Source organism: Leptonychotes weddellii, chromosome 1, assembly GCF_054177405.1.
Source record: "Leptonychotes weddellii isolate Sample4059 chromosome 1, ASM5417740v2, whole genome shotgun sequence".
NCBI classification, from domain to species: domain Eukaryota; kingdom Metazoa; phylum Chordata; class Mammalia; order Carnivora; family Phocidae; genus Leptonychotes; species Leptonychotes weddellii.
Genome location: NC_138369.1, coordinates 154,025,734 through 154,041,974, shown reverse-complemented (window position 1 = coordinate 154,041,974; position 16,241 = coordinate 154,025,734). Strand labels below are relative to the sequence as shown.

General features: G+C 33.2%; 1 pseudogene; it reads left to right on the top strand.

Moving 5' to 3' along the window:
* Positions 1 to 1,033: 1,033 nt before the first annotated feature.
* Positions 1,034 to 15,994, top strand: LOC102735425 (eukaryotic initiation factor 4A-I pseudogene; annotated as a pseudogene).
* Positions 15,995 to 16,241: the final 247 nt, after the last annotated feature.

Here is a 16,241-nt window from a genome sequence, read left to right as displayed (position 1 = left end):
ATGTTTTAATTTCTAATAGTTTTACATTTGTTCAATGAGATAAGAATATCATCCTTGAGATCAAAGACTTGGGAATAAGCAGGTGACTGAGAATATAACCTGAATCTGATAGAAAGGACTTGGAAGAAGTGAACAGGAACATGCATTTTGCTTATTCAGATATTTTGAGACTCCACACAAACCTGTTAGCTTTCCTAGTAAGAACAGAACAATCTTCTGTGTAGGCCCAACTGCAGCTATGTCTTTGGCCTAGTACATACATTAATCAATACCTCAGTGGTTTGAGTTACCTTTTTTCCTTCTTCCCCTGAGGAGTAATGCAAAAGTTTTGCTGAGGAAGAATCCCCAGGTTCTGAGAATCTTTAAACTTTGTATTTAGCTTGGAAGCTTAGAGTGTTGAACACTGACTGCATTTTTTAAAAAAAATTATTGTCCACATACCCAGCGTTCCTTGTCCCTTACTTATGTCATTGAACTATGCAGGGAGAATAGAACAATGCAGGTCTCTCTGAATATAAATTAACTCTTAAAAGCCAACCTAAAAAGTAACAGACATTTTGACACTGACATTTTAAAACTAGAATCTTAATTATTAAATACATTGTCTTGTTCCTCACTTAAAAAAAAAAAACCCTCATATGCAAATAAATCAAAAGAAGTACTGAGTGAAATTAAAGGTAATTTTCTAAATTCTTAAGGACCAATAAAGTAATTACTAAAGTGTTCAACTAATTTTAATAAAATTAATAAAATAATTATTTTTGTCTTTGCTTCCCCTGACACCTATTTCCTACATCCCCTTTCTCTACATTTCCTACATTTTCTCCTCATCCTCACCTATTGTCTCTCCCAACTTCATTCTCCTTCATTGCTACATTTTCCTTTCCTACTTTCTCCCTCGTTGGCTACTATCATTAATGTTATTATCAGCATCTTCATAATTATTTAACTCCAAAACATCACATACTTCAATATCACATTAGGCCATTCAGGGATCATTTCACAATATTAATATTTCTTATTTTTTGTGGTTATGGATTTTGATGCCATAACAGAAAACCTGATGGGCATCTGGCATATATTTCTAAACATAATTCCAGTAGTGGAGAAGGTAAATTTGTAGTTAGTATTATCTTTTTTAAAGATTTTATTTACTTATTTGACAGGGAAAGAGGGAGAGAACACAAGCAGGGGGAGTGGCAGGCAGAGGGAGAGGGAGAAGCAGACTCCCAGCTGAGCAGAGAGCCTGATGCAGGGCTCAATTCCAGGACCCTGGGATCATGACTTGAACCGAAGGCAGACGCTTAACTGACTGAGCCACCCAGGCACCCCTGTAGTTAGTATTACTTTAAAGAGGTAGCTGTACTGTTTGTAATTTCCTCTTCCTAAGCAGAGGTATTTTAACATTCTCCATTTTTCCCTTTTCAGTTGATTATCATCTTAATAGAAAATAATTATTTAGACAACTTGTGAAACATTTGATCATGAAAAATACGAATGCGATAGACAAAAATTTCAAAACAATACATTTTATATAATGCAGATGTTTCATGCTTTTTGACCCCCAAAATCCCTACAATATTCCATATGTATAGTCTGCCCCATAATCAGTTGAAGTAAACACACTCAAAAATACTATTTTAGTACAAAATGAAATCAAACAACCAAGTAAAACTCAACTTTGTTGCTTTATTGCTATTCCCTTCTCATTTTATGAAGATCAGTGCCTGCACATTGGTGAGAAAAACTTGGATTCTACAACCTAAGAATCATGAAAAATGCATTTGTTTTTTAAAGTAATAAACACTATGAATATTTTTGTGCTTAACAGATTTCTACCAGAGGATTTTCATCATCTTTTTTTTTTCTTTAAGACCACTTTTTTACTATGATTCAACAAGAAATTAACAAATATTTAATAAATGCCTGCCATATACAATGCAGTGTGTTCCCTGTCCTTCAGTAAAGCCAGTAGCTCAAGTGTATCTCAATATGTATTTTTCTATAGAAACACATTAGAAAGAGAAATCAATATTTAAAACAAATAAACACAGAAACATTTACTTTACCTCCCTAAGATATAGCAGCTTAACAATAAAGCTCTTCACTGTCACTTTAGATCTTGCAGAGTTGGTTTCAGATATTCTCTGGTGGTGATGTATTTACTTCTCCTTGCTCATCTCCCCATAAATTGTGTAGAGGTAACTCTATGCAATAGAAGCAAATTTAGGTTGATACAAAGAAAAAGAAAGATTTATAAGAGATCATGAGAGTCTTGACAGTCCAGGCACTTCTGCCAACACAATTCTTTTTTATTTTAAACTTTATTTGAGTCTAATTGGATTTTCTTCTTTCAACTGGGAGACTTGTGAATAGTACCAAAGAATGTCTTCTTTTACTTAGGTTGGGTTAAATCAATGAAGATCCAAGTATAAACATTTATGTATAAGTAATTAAGAGGTTTCTAGTAAAAATCAGAAGGAGAGTAAGGAAATTGCTCAACTGGAGCAAGGTTCAGTAAAGACAAAGTCCTTTGTAGGAAAATTTTAGTTTCATTGTGCAGAGATCTCTTGGAATAGTGTAAGTAGCAATTCAGAGTGGCTCTGACAAGACAGAGAGGAGCTGACACATTTGTCAATCTCTGGGTTACAAAAGGCTGAGGGGATGCTGGCTTACCCACCTGTTAAAACAGGTAGAATATGATCAGGCAGGCTTAAGGGCAGGTCTTTTGATAAGAAGATGCAATTGCTATTAGGAGTGGAAGCACATCAGTAGCCATTGTACATGAAAGTGATAAGGAAACAGAAAATATATATGCATGGACAAAGTGAGCTTCAATTTTTACAAAAGAAGAGGTATAATCTCAGCTTCTGAATTACATGAACTTTGTTTTAGCTGGAAAAAAGTCAGTATAAAAAATAAACTAGAATAAATTTCACCCTTTAAGTGTACCTTTGATGAATTTTGGCAATTATATATAGTCATTATCTCATCAGTCATGATACAAAGCATTTCCAACCAACTAAAATATAACTTCGGGCTCCTTTGCAGTCATGCCTCCTCTGGCTTTCTTTCCTCACTGTTGGGAACCACTCATCACCTTTTTCTCCCTATAATTTCACCTTTTCTATAATTTTGTATAAATGATATGATAATGTTTATTTGTTTGTGTTTGATTTTTTTTTGATGTAACATGATTTTTGAAATTCATCCATGTTTTTCAATGTTTAAATATGTTTGTTTTTGCTACGGAGTAATATTCTGTAAAATTAGGATATCACAATGTGTTTATTTACAAGTTGATGATGGCTGTATCATTGAGCATTTCAATCAGAAATCTCTAAGAGTTCTTTTTGCTCCACACCCTTGTCAACACTAGGTATTTTCAAGCATTTTGATTCTAGCAAATTTAGTAATTTGGTAGTATTATCTCATTATGGTTTGAATTTGAATTTCTTTTTTTTTTAAGATTTTATTTATTTATTTGACACACACAGAGAGAGAGAGTGAACGCAGGCAGAGGAAGAGGGAGAAGCAGACTCCCCGCTGAGCAAGGAGCCAGATGCAGGGTTCCATCCCAGGACACTGGGATCATGACCTGAGCCGAAGGCAGACGCTTAACCGACTGAGCCACCCAGGCGCCCCTGAATTTGAATTTCTGAGTGACTAATTTTGAGCACATTTTCATGTGCCTATTGGCCATTCATCAATCTTCTTTTGTGAATGGCCTATTCAAAATTGTTTTCCCTTCTTTTTTTTTGAGGAAGTGTTGTTTTTATTTTTTGTCCATAGAGGTATTCGGTTGTTTAAGTATCATTTATTGGAAAGACTATCTTTTTTTTTTCCATTTAACCAACATGGCCTTCTATAGAATATAAATCCATCCTATAGATCTGTGATTATTTGTTCACTCTCTCTTCTTTTTTATTGATCTATATATTGATCATTACCACTATGCACACTATCTATGGTGTATCTTTCAATGGCAAATGTATTCTGTTTTGGGAGTATATAAATGACAATTTAGTTAGAAAGTGGTTCAGGTATTCCATATTCTTACTGATTTTTTATGTTTTCCTTTCCTTTTTTTTAATTTTATATATATTTTTTAATTTGACAGAGAGAGAGAGAGAGAGACAGAGAGGGACAGTAGGGGGAGTGGGAGAGGGAGAAGCAGGCTTCCCGCTGAGCAGAGAGCCCGATGTGGGGCTTGATTCCAGGATCCCAGGATCATGACCTGAGCCAAAGGCAGACGCTTAACAACTGAGCCACCCAGGCGCCCCTTTTTATGTTTTTCTAACAATTATTTATAGATGAGATGTTGAAATCTCCAATAATAACATTAGTTTGTCTATTTTCAGCTTAGAGTTGTCAGTTTTGACTGATCTATCTTAAAGCTCTATTATTAGGTTTTCAGAATTGTTGTGTCTCCTTGATGATTTTATCCTTTCCTTATTAAGAGACTCACCTCTCTATCTATGGCAACTTTTCTTGGTATTGCCCAGTTTCTCTTGTCTGATAATAATACAATCAACAATATATTCCTGGTAACTTTCTATTAGTACTTGCTGATTTTTGTTTTCCTGTCCTTTTTTTCTTTTGTCACTATCTGTTTTTATATTTAAAATGCAAGTATTATAAATAGCATATAAGTTAGTCTTGCTTTTGGATCCAAATGAAACACTTCTACATTTTATTGAAGTATACAGTTCATTTAAATTTAAAATAATTATTGATATATTTAACTTTACCGACTTTGATTTATATTTGTCTTATCTTTTTCTATTTCTGCTTCCTTTAGGATTAAATTTATTTTAAATATTCTACTTAGTATCATACTGGTTTTATCACTTTGTTAAGGTGTTGGCTGTAGGAATTACAGTTTTCAATCAAAAGTTATCACAGTCTACATAAAATTAATATTATATTCCTTCACATATAATATAAAAACCTTTCAAGAGCATACATTCATTTGCCCCTTTCTTCCTTTGTAGATTTCATACATTTTATCTATACATATATTAAATCCCACAATATATTGCTATTATTTTTAAGAGGTCAACAAATAGTGTTCATATTTTTTCTACATCCAAATCTCTATATGGTATTTTCCTTCTGCATTAAAAACTCTCTTAAAAGTATTTTCTCAGGGCGCCAGGGTGGCTCAGTCAGTTGAGTGTCCAACTCTTGATTTTGGCTCAGGACATCATCTCAGGGTCCTGGGATTGAGCCCCCTGCCTGGCTCCATGCTCAGTGGGGAGTCTGCTTTATAATTCTCTCTCTTCCTCCTCCTCTGCCCTTCCCCCTGCTCCCACTCTCTCTCTCTAAAATAAATAAATAAATCTTTCTTAAAAAATGAAGTGTTTTCTCTTCCAGGTTTCCTAGTTATAAATTTTATCAGTTTTGTTTTTTTCTCTGTAAGATGTTTATACTCTTTTCATTTCTGAAGCGTATTTATTACTGAATAAAGAGATTTATTTTGACAGTCCTCTCTTACTTCTTTGGCCCTTAAAACATTATCTTCTGGCTTGCATTGTTTCTTTTAAGAAGTTAGTGATATTCCTTATTTTTGTTCCTAGTATATAACATCTCATTTTTATTTGGACTGTGTTTAATCTATTCTATTATCATTTCTTAGTAATTTGATTATGATCTTCCAATGTGTTTTTGTTTTGTGTTTATCCTGATTGGAGTTTGTTGAGCTGCTCAAATCATTAGGGTTATAGATTTCACAAAATTTGAAAAAATGTCCACTATTTCTTTAAATGTCTTTTTTTTCTGCCCTAATATTTCTCTTTATTCATGTGGGAATATTAATACATATATGATAGAGTTCTTGCTATTGGCTAAATTCAATGATACCTTGTTTGATTTTTTTGTCTTTTTTTTCCTATTTTATAGATAGTTTTTAAGTGGTTTCAAGTTCAGTTTGTATTTATTCTGAAATAGCTCATCTAAAGGTCATTTTTTCAAGAGAATTTATTGTTTAGCCCTATATGAATATGTTTGCAGCCCAGTAATTTATATTTGGTTCTCTTTCTTATATATTTGATTGATTATTGTATTGTATTGTATTGAAGTCCTTTATTTTCTCCTTTAATTCCCCTTGCCTTTAAATTCTTAAACATAATTGTAAAAAGTATTTTTAAATCTGTGTCAGCAAAATCCATCATGCTTATCATTTCTGAGTTTGTGTCTTTTGATTGGCTTTTGTCCTCTTTTTAAAATCAGTAATTTGCTATTTTGTACCGAACATTGCATTTGTTAGGCTATTAATGTTTGGATTTTGTTCTCTTAAAAGAAGGTTAAGTTTTATTCTGGCAGGTAGTTGATTAATTTGCAGATGAGCTTGATTGTTTTGATCTTCTTTTTAGATTTTTCTGAGATAAGTCTGGGGTTACTTTCTCTAGGGCTATATGCCTTATTTTTAATGCATTGCCTTTCTGGGAGTTTACTGAATGCCTGGAGTATAAATTAGATCTCTCCACTCTAGCTCATGGGAATTTGAACATCTAGCAGCTGTGTTCAAACCCAAACAATTGTTCAGCTCACGTCTCTGCAGTAGCTCTTCTTTGGTAGATTTATTTTGTTTTGTTTTTTTTCTTTCCTTTCCCCCCCCCCCTTTCTTTTTCTTTTTTTCCTTTTGTTGTGGAGTGGTTAGCCTTGCAGAATCTCCTCCTATGACTCTCAGCTTAATATTTAGCCAAACAGTCAGGATAACTCCTGTGCATATTCCTGGAGTCCCTTCATTGTATAATCTCTTCTTCAGTTTTTGCCCCATAAAGCCAATAGCCTCAATAACATAACATTGATCTCTTTGGTTTCAACTCAGTGTGATTTTCTGCTCTATTTGGACTTGCTGCACTCCAGAAAGGTCTCTAGGCATAAAACTGAGGTTACAGAGCCATCTGACAGTTTTTCCTTCTTTCAGTGATAACAGTGTGGCTTTGCTTATCATGCATTATTTGAAAATAGTTATCATAGTTATTAGGAGAGGCTAGTGGCTGACAGTTTTGCCATTTTAATCATATGTGGATATCACTATTTATTCTCTTTTTCTATGAGTTTTTATTTTTTAATTGAAGTAGAGCTGACACACAACATGTGTGTCAGGTATATAAAATATTGATTTGACAAATCTGTATAGTTATGCTCACCACAAGTGCAGCTACCATCTGTCACCATACAACGCTATTACAATACCATTGGCTGTATTCCCTATGCTGTACCATTTATCCCCGTGATTTATTCATTTCCTGACTGAAAGCCTGTATCTCCCACTCCCCATCATCCATTCTGCCCATCCCTCCCGCCCTCCCCTCTGGCAACCATCAGATTTCTTTGTATTTATGGGCCTGTTTCTGCTTTTTGTTTGTTTTATTATTTTAAGATTCCACATATAAGTGAAATCATATAGTTTTTATCTTTGTCTCACTTAGCATAATATCCTCTGGGTATGTTGTTGCAAATGACAAGATCTCATTCTTTTTTATTGCTGAGTAATATTCCATTATATATATTTATATTTATAAATATATATGTATATACACACACATACACACATAACCATCTTCTTTATCCATACATTTATCAATTGGATGTCCCTAAATTATTAAAGTGAGTTTTTCAACCAATTGTTTTGATTAACTGGACAGGTTTTCATATTTTTTGATATATAGACATCCTTGGAAAATCCCCTTCATAATTAATGACAATTTTCAATGGGGAAAAAAGAATAGTATACTTTTAACAACAGCAAAAAGAGAATGGTATATTTTTATGGTATTATCCTAATAATAATATTAGGGCTTATGGTATAAAGTCATTACTGAAAAAAAGAAAACTTTCAGAATAATGTCTATGTCATTTCTCATTAATGTAGTGTTCTAAAGATCACAACATTAAGTGTATTTGTGAAAATTAATACTGTGTCCTTGATTTGGTTAGTTATGTCTCAAGGTGAAATAATTATGAAGAGCTCAACTTTACAAAATAGGTTACTAAGTATACTACAGATAGGTAAGAAATAGTGAGTAGTGACCTAAATCTGAAAGCTGTCTACCCAATTACTTCTACTTGCAACATCTTTCAAAAACTAGTTAAAAAAATCAACTAACCAATGAACAGAAAAAGCAACCCAAGGAGAGAGTGTGATGGTTAATTTTATTTGTCAAATTGGCCAAAGAACCCATATATTTGAATACCACCCAGATGTTGTTGTGATGGTATTTCCTAGTGGAGATCAACATTTAGTTCCCTTTACTTTGAGTAAAGTAAATTACTCTCCATAGTGTAGGTGGACCTTATCCAGTTATTTGAAGTTCTTAACAAAAAAAGGCTAACGTCACCTGAGAAAGAGGGAATTCTGCCTCCAGTCTGTCTTCAGATTGAAACCGCAACATCAACTCTTCTCTGGGTCTCTGGGCTGCTGACGTACACTGCAGATTTTGCACTTGTCAGCTTCCACAATTCTGTGAGCCAGTTCCCTTAACTTCTCCCCCCACCCTCTCTTCTCTCTTTCTATATATATATACACACAACCTGTTTTGTTTGAAGAACCTGACTAATTCAAAGGCTATCCTTGTTTTCCTTAGCTATATGCATATGTTCATGTTTCATCTCCTTTGCTACTAATTCTTATATGCTGTTATATTAATCTCCAATTATTTTATTTACATAGAATTTCTATCACAAATTAAAGTATAAAATTCCCTACAACTGAGATAGTATATAATACCACTTTTATATCTGTGTTTATTCCATTTTTTAACTACACAAGTAGAATGCCAATATATGTAAAAAATAATCCTTTTGCTTTTTATTTTGCTACTGACTCTTGTGAATAAATATGAACCATCCCGATACATTAATAAACCTCAAAAAGTATGTGTCTGTGTATGTGTGTTAGGAAAGAAAAATGAAGTAATACCAATAGTAGCTGTTTCTAATGACTCTCAAAAGAACCAAAAACTAAATGAAATGTTTGTCCTGTAGCTGTTCATGAGTGTGCTTAAAAGATGTATTACAGCTCTGTTTATCATGATTAGTCTCATGTCATAATATTTTAGATTGTTTTCAATTCAATTTAAAGAAAGAACAATGCCATATCTATTTTAAGTATACTGTTGTTTTGTACCGAAAGTCAATATAGTTAGGTTTACTTTTACTGCCAGTTTATTTTCAATGAGAATATTTCAATGACAACCACAGTAGGATATTCTGATTGTCTTCAAATTAGGGAAAGAAATTGTACTTCATAATTTACTTTTGCCTCTCTACTTCAGAGAATATCCTTTGTTTCTTAGAACTATAGTTTCCTATAAATGATGATCTTCATCTTTCTTTAAATTTCTAAGAGGCAAAGACTAACTGGAAGTTTGTATGCACCTATTTTATTTTCATGGGAATTACTTGAGACAGAAGTTTCTTTCTCTTTTTCTTTTTTTATTGGCAAATTCACAAATTGAAGCAAATCAAATCAATTTCTAAAATATAGGCATAAAATATAGGAGGATAAAATATAGACATAAATCCACTGAACACACATATAACTAATATACACACTCTGCCCGTATTCTGAATGATTTCAGCTAACACTACTCCTCTGTCCATAGGCACATGTAATGTCAATGCAGGCACTTGGAGACTTAGCTGTCTTCTTTTTGTTCTTCTTTTTTTTCTCTAGGCTCTGCAACTTTTAAGTTTTTCATTGACTCCACTAAGCTTCTCTTGAGCTTTCTAGGTTTGACAAAGTTGTCCTCTGGCATGTTTTTGCCAGCTGTCATGGCTCATAGTGCAATTTAAGCCTCTGTTGCACACTATTGTAAATCCAGGTAATGAAAGCCACAAACTTCTCACAAGCATTATAAAGCTGACATCTGTCAAGATAAATATTGTGCAGTCAGCAAGGAGGGGATGGCTTAGATGGCTTAAACAGTTAACCTTGATATTTCATTTGAGAAGGCTTTAGATGCTCCTTCAAAGTATGGTGGTCTGCATACGTTCTTATGTAAAGTCTGCAGATCACTTTCATGTTGTTAATAAGTAATAGTTTAAGTTTTTAAAAACATATTTGTGTTTTGGAGAAAAAAGGATGAATTATTTCCTAAGCCCACTATTTAAAAACATGGTGTGATTTTCTGGGTAAGTTTTTTTTTTTTAATTTATTTACTGTTTTATTATAATATTAATACCTATTGCTTAAATAAAATATATTCATATGTTAAAGTATACACATGAGGAATATCACAAACCTTTCTTTGTTGTTTAGTAATACTTTATGTTCCTTTAATATTCTTTTATTTTTACATTGAACACTATATGCAAATTTGCATCTTCTTATATTTCAGTAAAATTTATGTCATAAACATTTTCATGTTAATGATGTTAACATAACTAGCTAACTAAATTCTAGCATGAAGTTACCATATAGCTTTCTGGCTATTACTAACAGTGTTCATAGAGTGCTTTAATTACAACTAATAAAGCAACTGTACAAATAAACTCTAACACTGACCATTTCTTATGGGTCAGACTATTTCCTATATGATGTATATAATCCCATTTAATTCTAACAATCATCTAGTCATATTATTATGTATTATATAAATTAAGTAATATACAGATAATTATATAAATACAGTAACCATTATATTATTATGTTTTCTCTATGTTATAGACAATGAAGCCAAAGATTAGAGGAGTAAAATAAAATGGTTGAGACAACACAGCCAATAAGGGCAAAACCTGGCACTTGAATACATTCTTGTAAACATCTTTAGAATTAGTTCTTGTAATACCCCATCATATATACCACTATGTAACAGGAAAATGAAGACTGATTTTTAGTTATAGCACACAGGCTATGAGAAGATTATTCTTTCACTCTATCCTACTCCTTTAGTATATCCAGAGAACACTGTAGAAACAGAACACTGATCACTATGAAAAGAAATTACAGCTGATTGTGTAAGAATAAAGAGACAAACTTTGGTCATTCCCCTTGAGCACAGAAAAAAAACTAAAAGACTATGCTTTTTGCCAAGGTATAAGCAAAAAGAAATGAGAATGCTGTAAGAATTATAGTCTCTCTTATCAAGCAGTGAAACACCAAAGATCAAGAGTAGACCAGAAGAAATGTTATTGACATAGACATGCTTTTTATCATTATATTTTAAGGAGGGAAATACTGAAAACTGGTTTGGAACCCATAAAATCCTTTAGAATTTTTCCATATAAGTATGTGTATAATGATTGACCCATATTCTACATGTGTAAATCTTTTGGTATACCTGTGTGTGTGTGTGTGTGTGTATGTGTGTGTTTAAACGGTAACTAACAAGACTTAATTATTCTGTTTATTTTTGTAGGGAGATTGGGAATAAAAGAAAGAACCTGTCATTAGAGTCTAAATTGTGGTACTCTCATCTATCACTTTATTATGAGAAAGAATAAGGAAGAACTTGATGAAGTCAGACTGAGTAACTCTGGGGTGTGGAGTTGGGAGGAAAAGCTAATATAGTATGCTCTTGCTCTTTACTATAAGGAGCTAAATAAGATTAACATACATATTTAATTTCTCAAGAGAAACAAGAATGAAATATGAACTATTTAATTTTATATAAAACTTAGAAAAAGGGGAATACAGAGAAGTAGTTACATTTATATGATTTTGACTTTGAACCATATTTCTTTTACATTTCCAAAAATGAAATTCACCCACAAAAATAGGAAAATACCTTAAAAAGTAGGAAAAATAGGGGTACCTGGGTGGCATAGTCGGTTGAGTGACCTACTCTTGGTTTCAGCTTGTGTCCTGATCTCAGGGTTGTGAGATCCAGCCCTGTGTCAGGCTCCCTGCTTAGTGGGGGAGTCTGGGATTCTCTCTTCCCCAGCAGTGCTCATGTGTTCTCTCTCTCTCTCTCTCTCAAATAAATAAATAAATCTTAGGAAAATAGGAAAAATAAATGCAAAGTTAAACACAAACATTAGAAAGTAAGTCCAACTCTACATTAAATTGATAATACAGCTGTAAGGTATAAATAATATTTCAAGTAACTTTAACACAGTTCTCTATATGCATTTGAATATATATATATATATATGTAAACGAAATGAATTATAAATATACTTTTGGTACATTTTCAGTAAAAATGCACAATAGGTTTATTGTTAATAATAATGTTCACAATGTAATTTTAAGCTACATTAAAGTACATTCTTTTAAACTACAGTAAATGTATTATAAATGAATTTAAAATTATTCCATAATGTATGTTATAAAAAAGTATGTAAATATACTGAGGTTATTTGGAACTAGTTTTAATAGTATAAAAGTATTAAATAAAATAGTTTTTATAGCATAAAAGTACTAAATAAAAACCTTGTTAAATTTGAGTTAGAAATAAGAATGTAAGTTGTAATTTAAAGTGTATATATTCCCTGGTTTTTTGCTACTGAAATAATCTAGAAACAGTGACCTCCCAGGAGTAATATGTACATGTAGCACCCAGATCTTGATTCTAAACACCATTCTCCAATATAATGAAGAGGTGAGACTTGAAGAAATAGCTATTTCCAAGTCTGAGAACAGGGAAAATAGAGAAAATGAAAAATGCGCACAAGGAACTGATCAAATATGAATGTATTCATATCAAAAGGACACAGGAATGGGGTTGTCAATTTGTGTGGAAAACTATATATATATTCATATACATATATATGTTTATATTTCTTATATATGTTTATAATATATATAAATGCTTTTGTTTTTTCAAGGCTATACATCTTAAAAACTTGATTAGTTCTTCCAGCATGAATAATATGATACCAACTTTAATTTTGGCATATATACTTAGTTGATCTTTCCGTTCTGTTTATTTTTAAACTTTTTGTATCATTTTGTTTTAAAATCCTATTGTGCAAAAATATATAGCCTTAGAGAGGAGACAGTAAGATTCCAATAGGAAGGTAGTGTGTTTTAATCAGTAGGCTTAAAACATTCATATGCATACTGATTTTTGATGAGTTTAAATATATTTCTTATTTTTATTTTATGTTGTCTTGTCATTTTATTTGCTTGTTTTATATGTGCCATTTCCTACATTTTGGTGATTTTAGTTTTCATTGCTTCATTCTGTTAAAATATTTAAACCTACATATTCTACTTCAAAATTTTCATATTAATTTTATGTACATATTTGACAGTTAACATTAAACTTAAATTTTCTAATAAAAGCTGAAGTTTAATATGACCAGTTTTACTCTCTGCAAGGACATTAGTACCTATTTAATTTTATCTCCTTTTTTTCATCCTCTTTGCCTATAGACACACAGATATACACACACATACATACACATATACACACACCATAACACAAAACCTTGTTATTGTTTTCATCTAGGTTGTAGTTTAATTTTTAACCAAAACACTTCTTTAAAACAATTACTACTTATTTAGATATATTGCAAGACATATTTGTGGTAGTAAATTCTTGAATAGTATTATTCAAATGCCAGTAAGCTAATTAAATAATTTATAGAAATAGAGCGTATCAAGAATGGAATATTTTTTTAAAGATTTGTTTATTTATTTTAGAGGGGGCAGAGGGAGAGAGAGAAAATCTCAAGCAGACTTCCTGCTGAGAGTGAAGCCTGATGTGAGGCTGGATCCACGACCCCGAGATCATGACCTGAGCCAAAATCAAGAGTCCCATGACTAACTGAACCACCCAAACATCCCAAGAATGGAATATTTTGTTGTAATTAATAGTGAAGCGATTTATCCACATCAGCATATATTTAAAATACTCAAAATATATTGTAAAGTGAAAAAATTAATTTATATGAAGATATGTATTTTAGGATACCATTTTATTCAACCTCTATCAATAGTTATGTCTGGAGAGATGCCTCAGTAGATAAACAGGTAGGTATACATACATAAACACACTTATCTTCTGAAAATAGGCACCATTATTTTATAAACACATTTGCCTTTATTGATGGGAATTGGTACAACATATTATATACACATTTGTAATGTTGAAATTTTGCCATGTTTATGTAATATGTAGAGAAAACATATTCAAAATGTCTACCATAAAGTGACAATTTTAAAAGAAGCTCTTACAGTCAATGGTTATATGCTACATGGGCATCTGGGCAAAAGCTATTTAAAAAAATTAATTCATTGATAAAGAAAAATATATGTTCCTAAAATAAGAAGAGTTGAATCTTCACGATCAGTGAAATGTGATTTGCCTGTAATTTTGTCATCTCTAATTTTTGCAAAACATTTAAAAATAATCTGATGGAGAATATGAGAAAAATGTTACTGAGGTGAAAATTGGTGCTTAATGGCAATACATATATCAACCTTCAGTTGGTATGAGACAGTGTAATTAATCATTGGTATAGAGTTTTAGCAAGTTTATGTGAGTTCCAAGTAAGAATATGTTTAACGATACTCTGCCCTTTATCATAAGAAATGTATTTCTTCTGTTTTTATTTTCCTTCAATTCAATATTAAGAGTTATGTTGACTTGAGGGACACCTGGGTGGCTCAGTCACTTAAGTGTCTGCCTTCAGCTCAGGTCATGATCACAGGGTCCTGGGATTGAGTCCCACATCGGGCTCCCTGCTTAGCGGGGAGCCTGCTTCTCCCTCTCCCACTCACCCCTGCTTGTGCTCTCTGTCTTTCTCTGTCAAATAAATAAATAAAATCTTTTTAAAAAATTATGTTGATTTGAGTTTCTGAGGATCACGTCTTTGGGTCATGATTTCAGATCCAGAGACAATGGCCCCAGTGGGATGGAGCCGGAAGGGGTCATTGAGAGTAACTGAAATGAGATTGACAGCTTTGATGACATGAACTTCTCTGAGTCCCTTCTCTGTGGCATCTATGCCTATGGTTCTGAGAAGCCTTCTGCCATCCGGCATTGAGCCATTCTTCTTTGTATCAAGGGTTATGATGTGATCACTCAAGCCCAATCTGGGACTGGGAAAACAGCCACTTTTGCCATGCCAATTCTGCAACAGATTGAATTGGATCTAAAGATTACACAGGCCTTGGTCCTGGTGCCTGATAGAGAGTTGGCTCAGCAGATACAAAAAAGGTAGTCATGGCCTTGGAGGATTACATGGGTGCCTCTTGCCATGCCTGCCTTGGGGGGACCAATGTACATGTTGAGGTCAGAAGCTGTAGATGGAAGCTCCCCATATCATCATGCATACCCCAGATCATGTGCTTGATATGCTTAACTGGAGATATCTGTTTCCCAAATATATCAAGATATTTATACTGGATGAAGCTGATAAAAGTTAAGCCATGGATTCAAGGACCAGATCTATGACATATTCCAAAAGCTCAACAGCAACACCCAGGTGGTTTTGCTGTCAGCTACAATGCCTTCTGATGTGCTTGAGGTAACTAAAAAGTTCATGAGGGACCCCATTCAGATTCTGATCAAAAAAGAGGAGCTGACCCTGGGGAGGGTATCTGCCAGTTCTATATCAATGTGGAATGAGAAGAATAGAAGCTGGAGACTGTGACTTGTATGAAACCCTGACCATCACTTAGGCATATTTCTCAACACTTGAGGGAAAGTTGATTGGCTCACCAAGAAGATGCACACCTGAGACTTCACCATGTCCACAATGCACAGAAATATGGACCAAGTGGAATAAGATGTTATCATGAGGGAGTTCTGCTCTGGCTCTAGCAGAGTATTGATTACCACAGACTAGCTGGCCAGAGTCATTGATGGACAGCAGGTTTCTTTAGCCATCAACTATGACCTTCCCACCAACAGGAAAACTATATCCACAGACTCGGTCAAGGTAGACAGATATGGCTATAAGGGTGTGGCTATTAACATGGTGACAGAAGAAGAAAAGAGGATTCTTCAAGATGTTGAAACCTTCTACAACCACCTTCATTGAGGAGATGCCTCTGAATGTTACTGACCTCATTTGGGGCTGTCTTGGTACCTAGCCCTACCTAGGGTTCAGTCTGTGGAGGGCTGAAGAGGAACAGGAAAGGGGAGGGAAGAGAGCCAAGGGATGGACTCTTCTCATTTTTTTTTTCTTTTTCTTTGAATGAGTGTCACTTTTTGAGGCAAAAAAAAAAAAGAATTATGTTTATTTCATTACATAGGCTATACTTATCAATATAAACAGCAAACTTTTTAATACATTTTATAAATTAAAAGAAAACAACATGTTTGGCATCAAAAAACAGT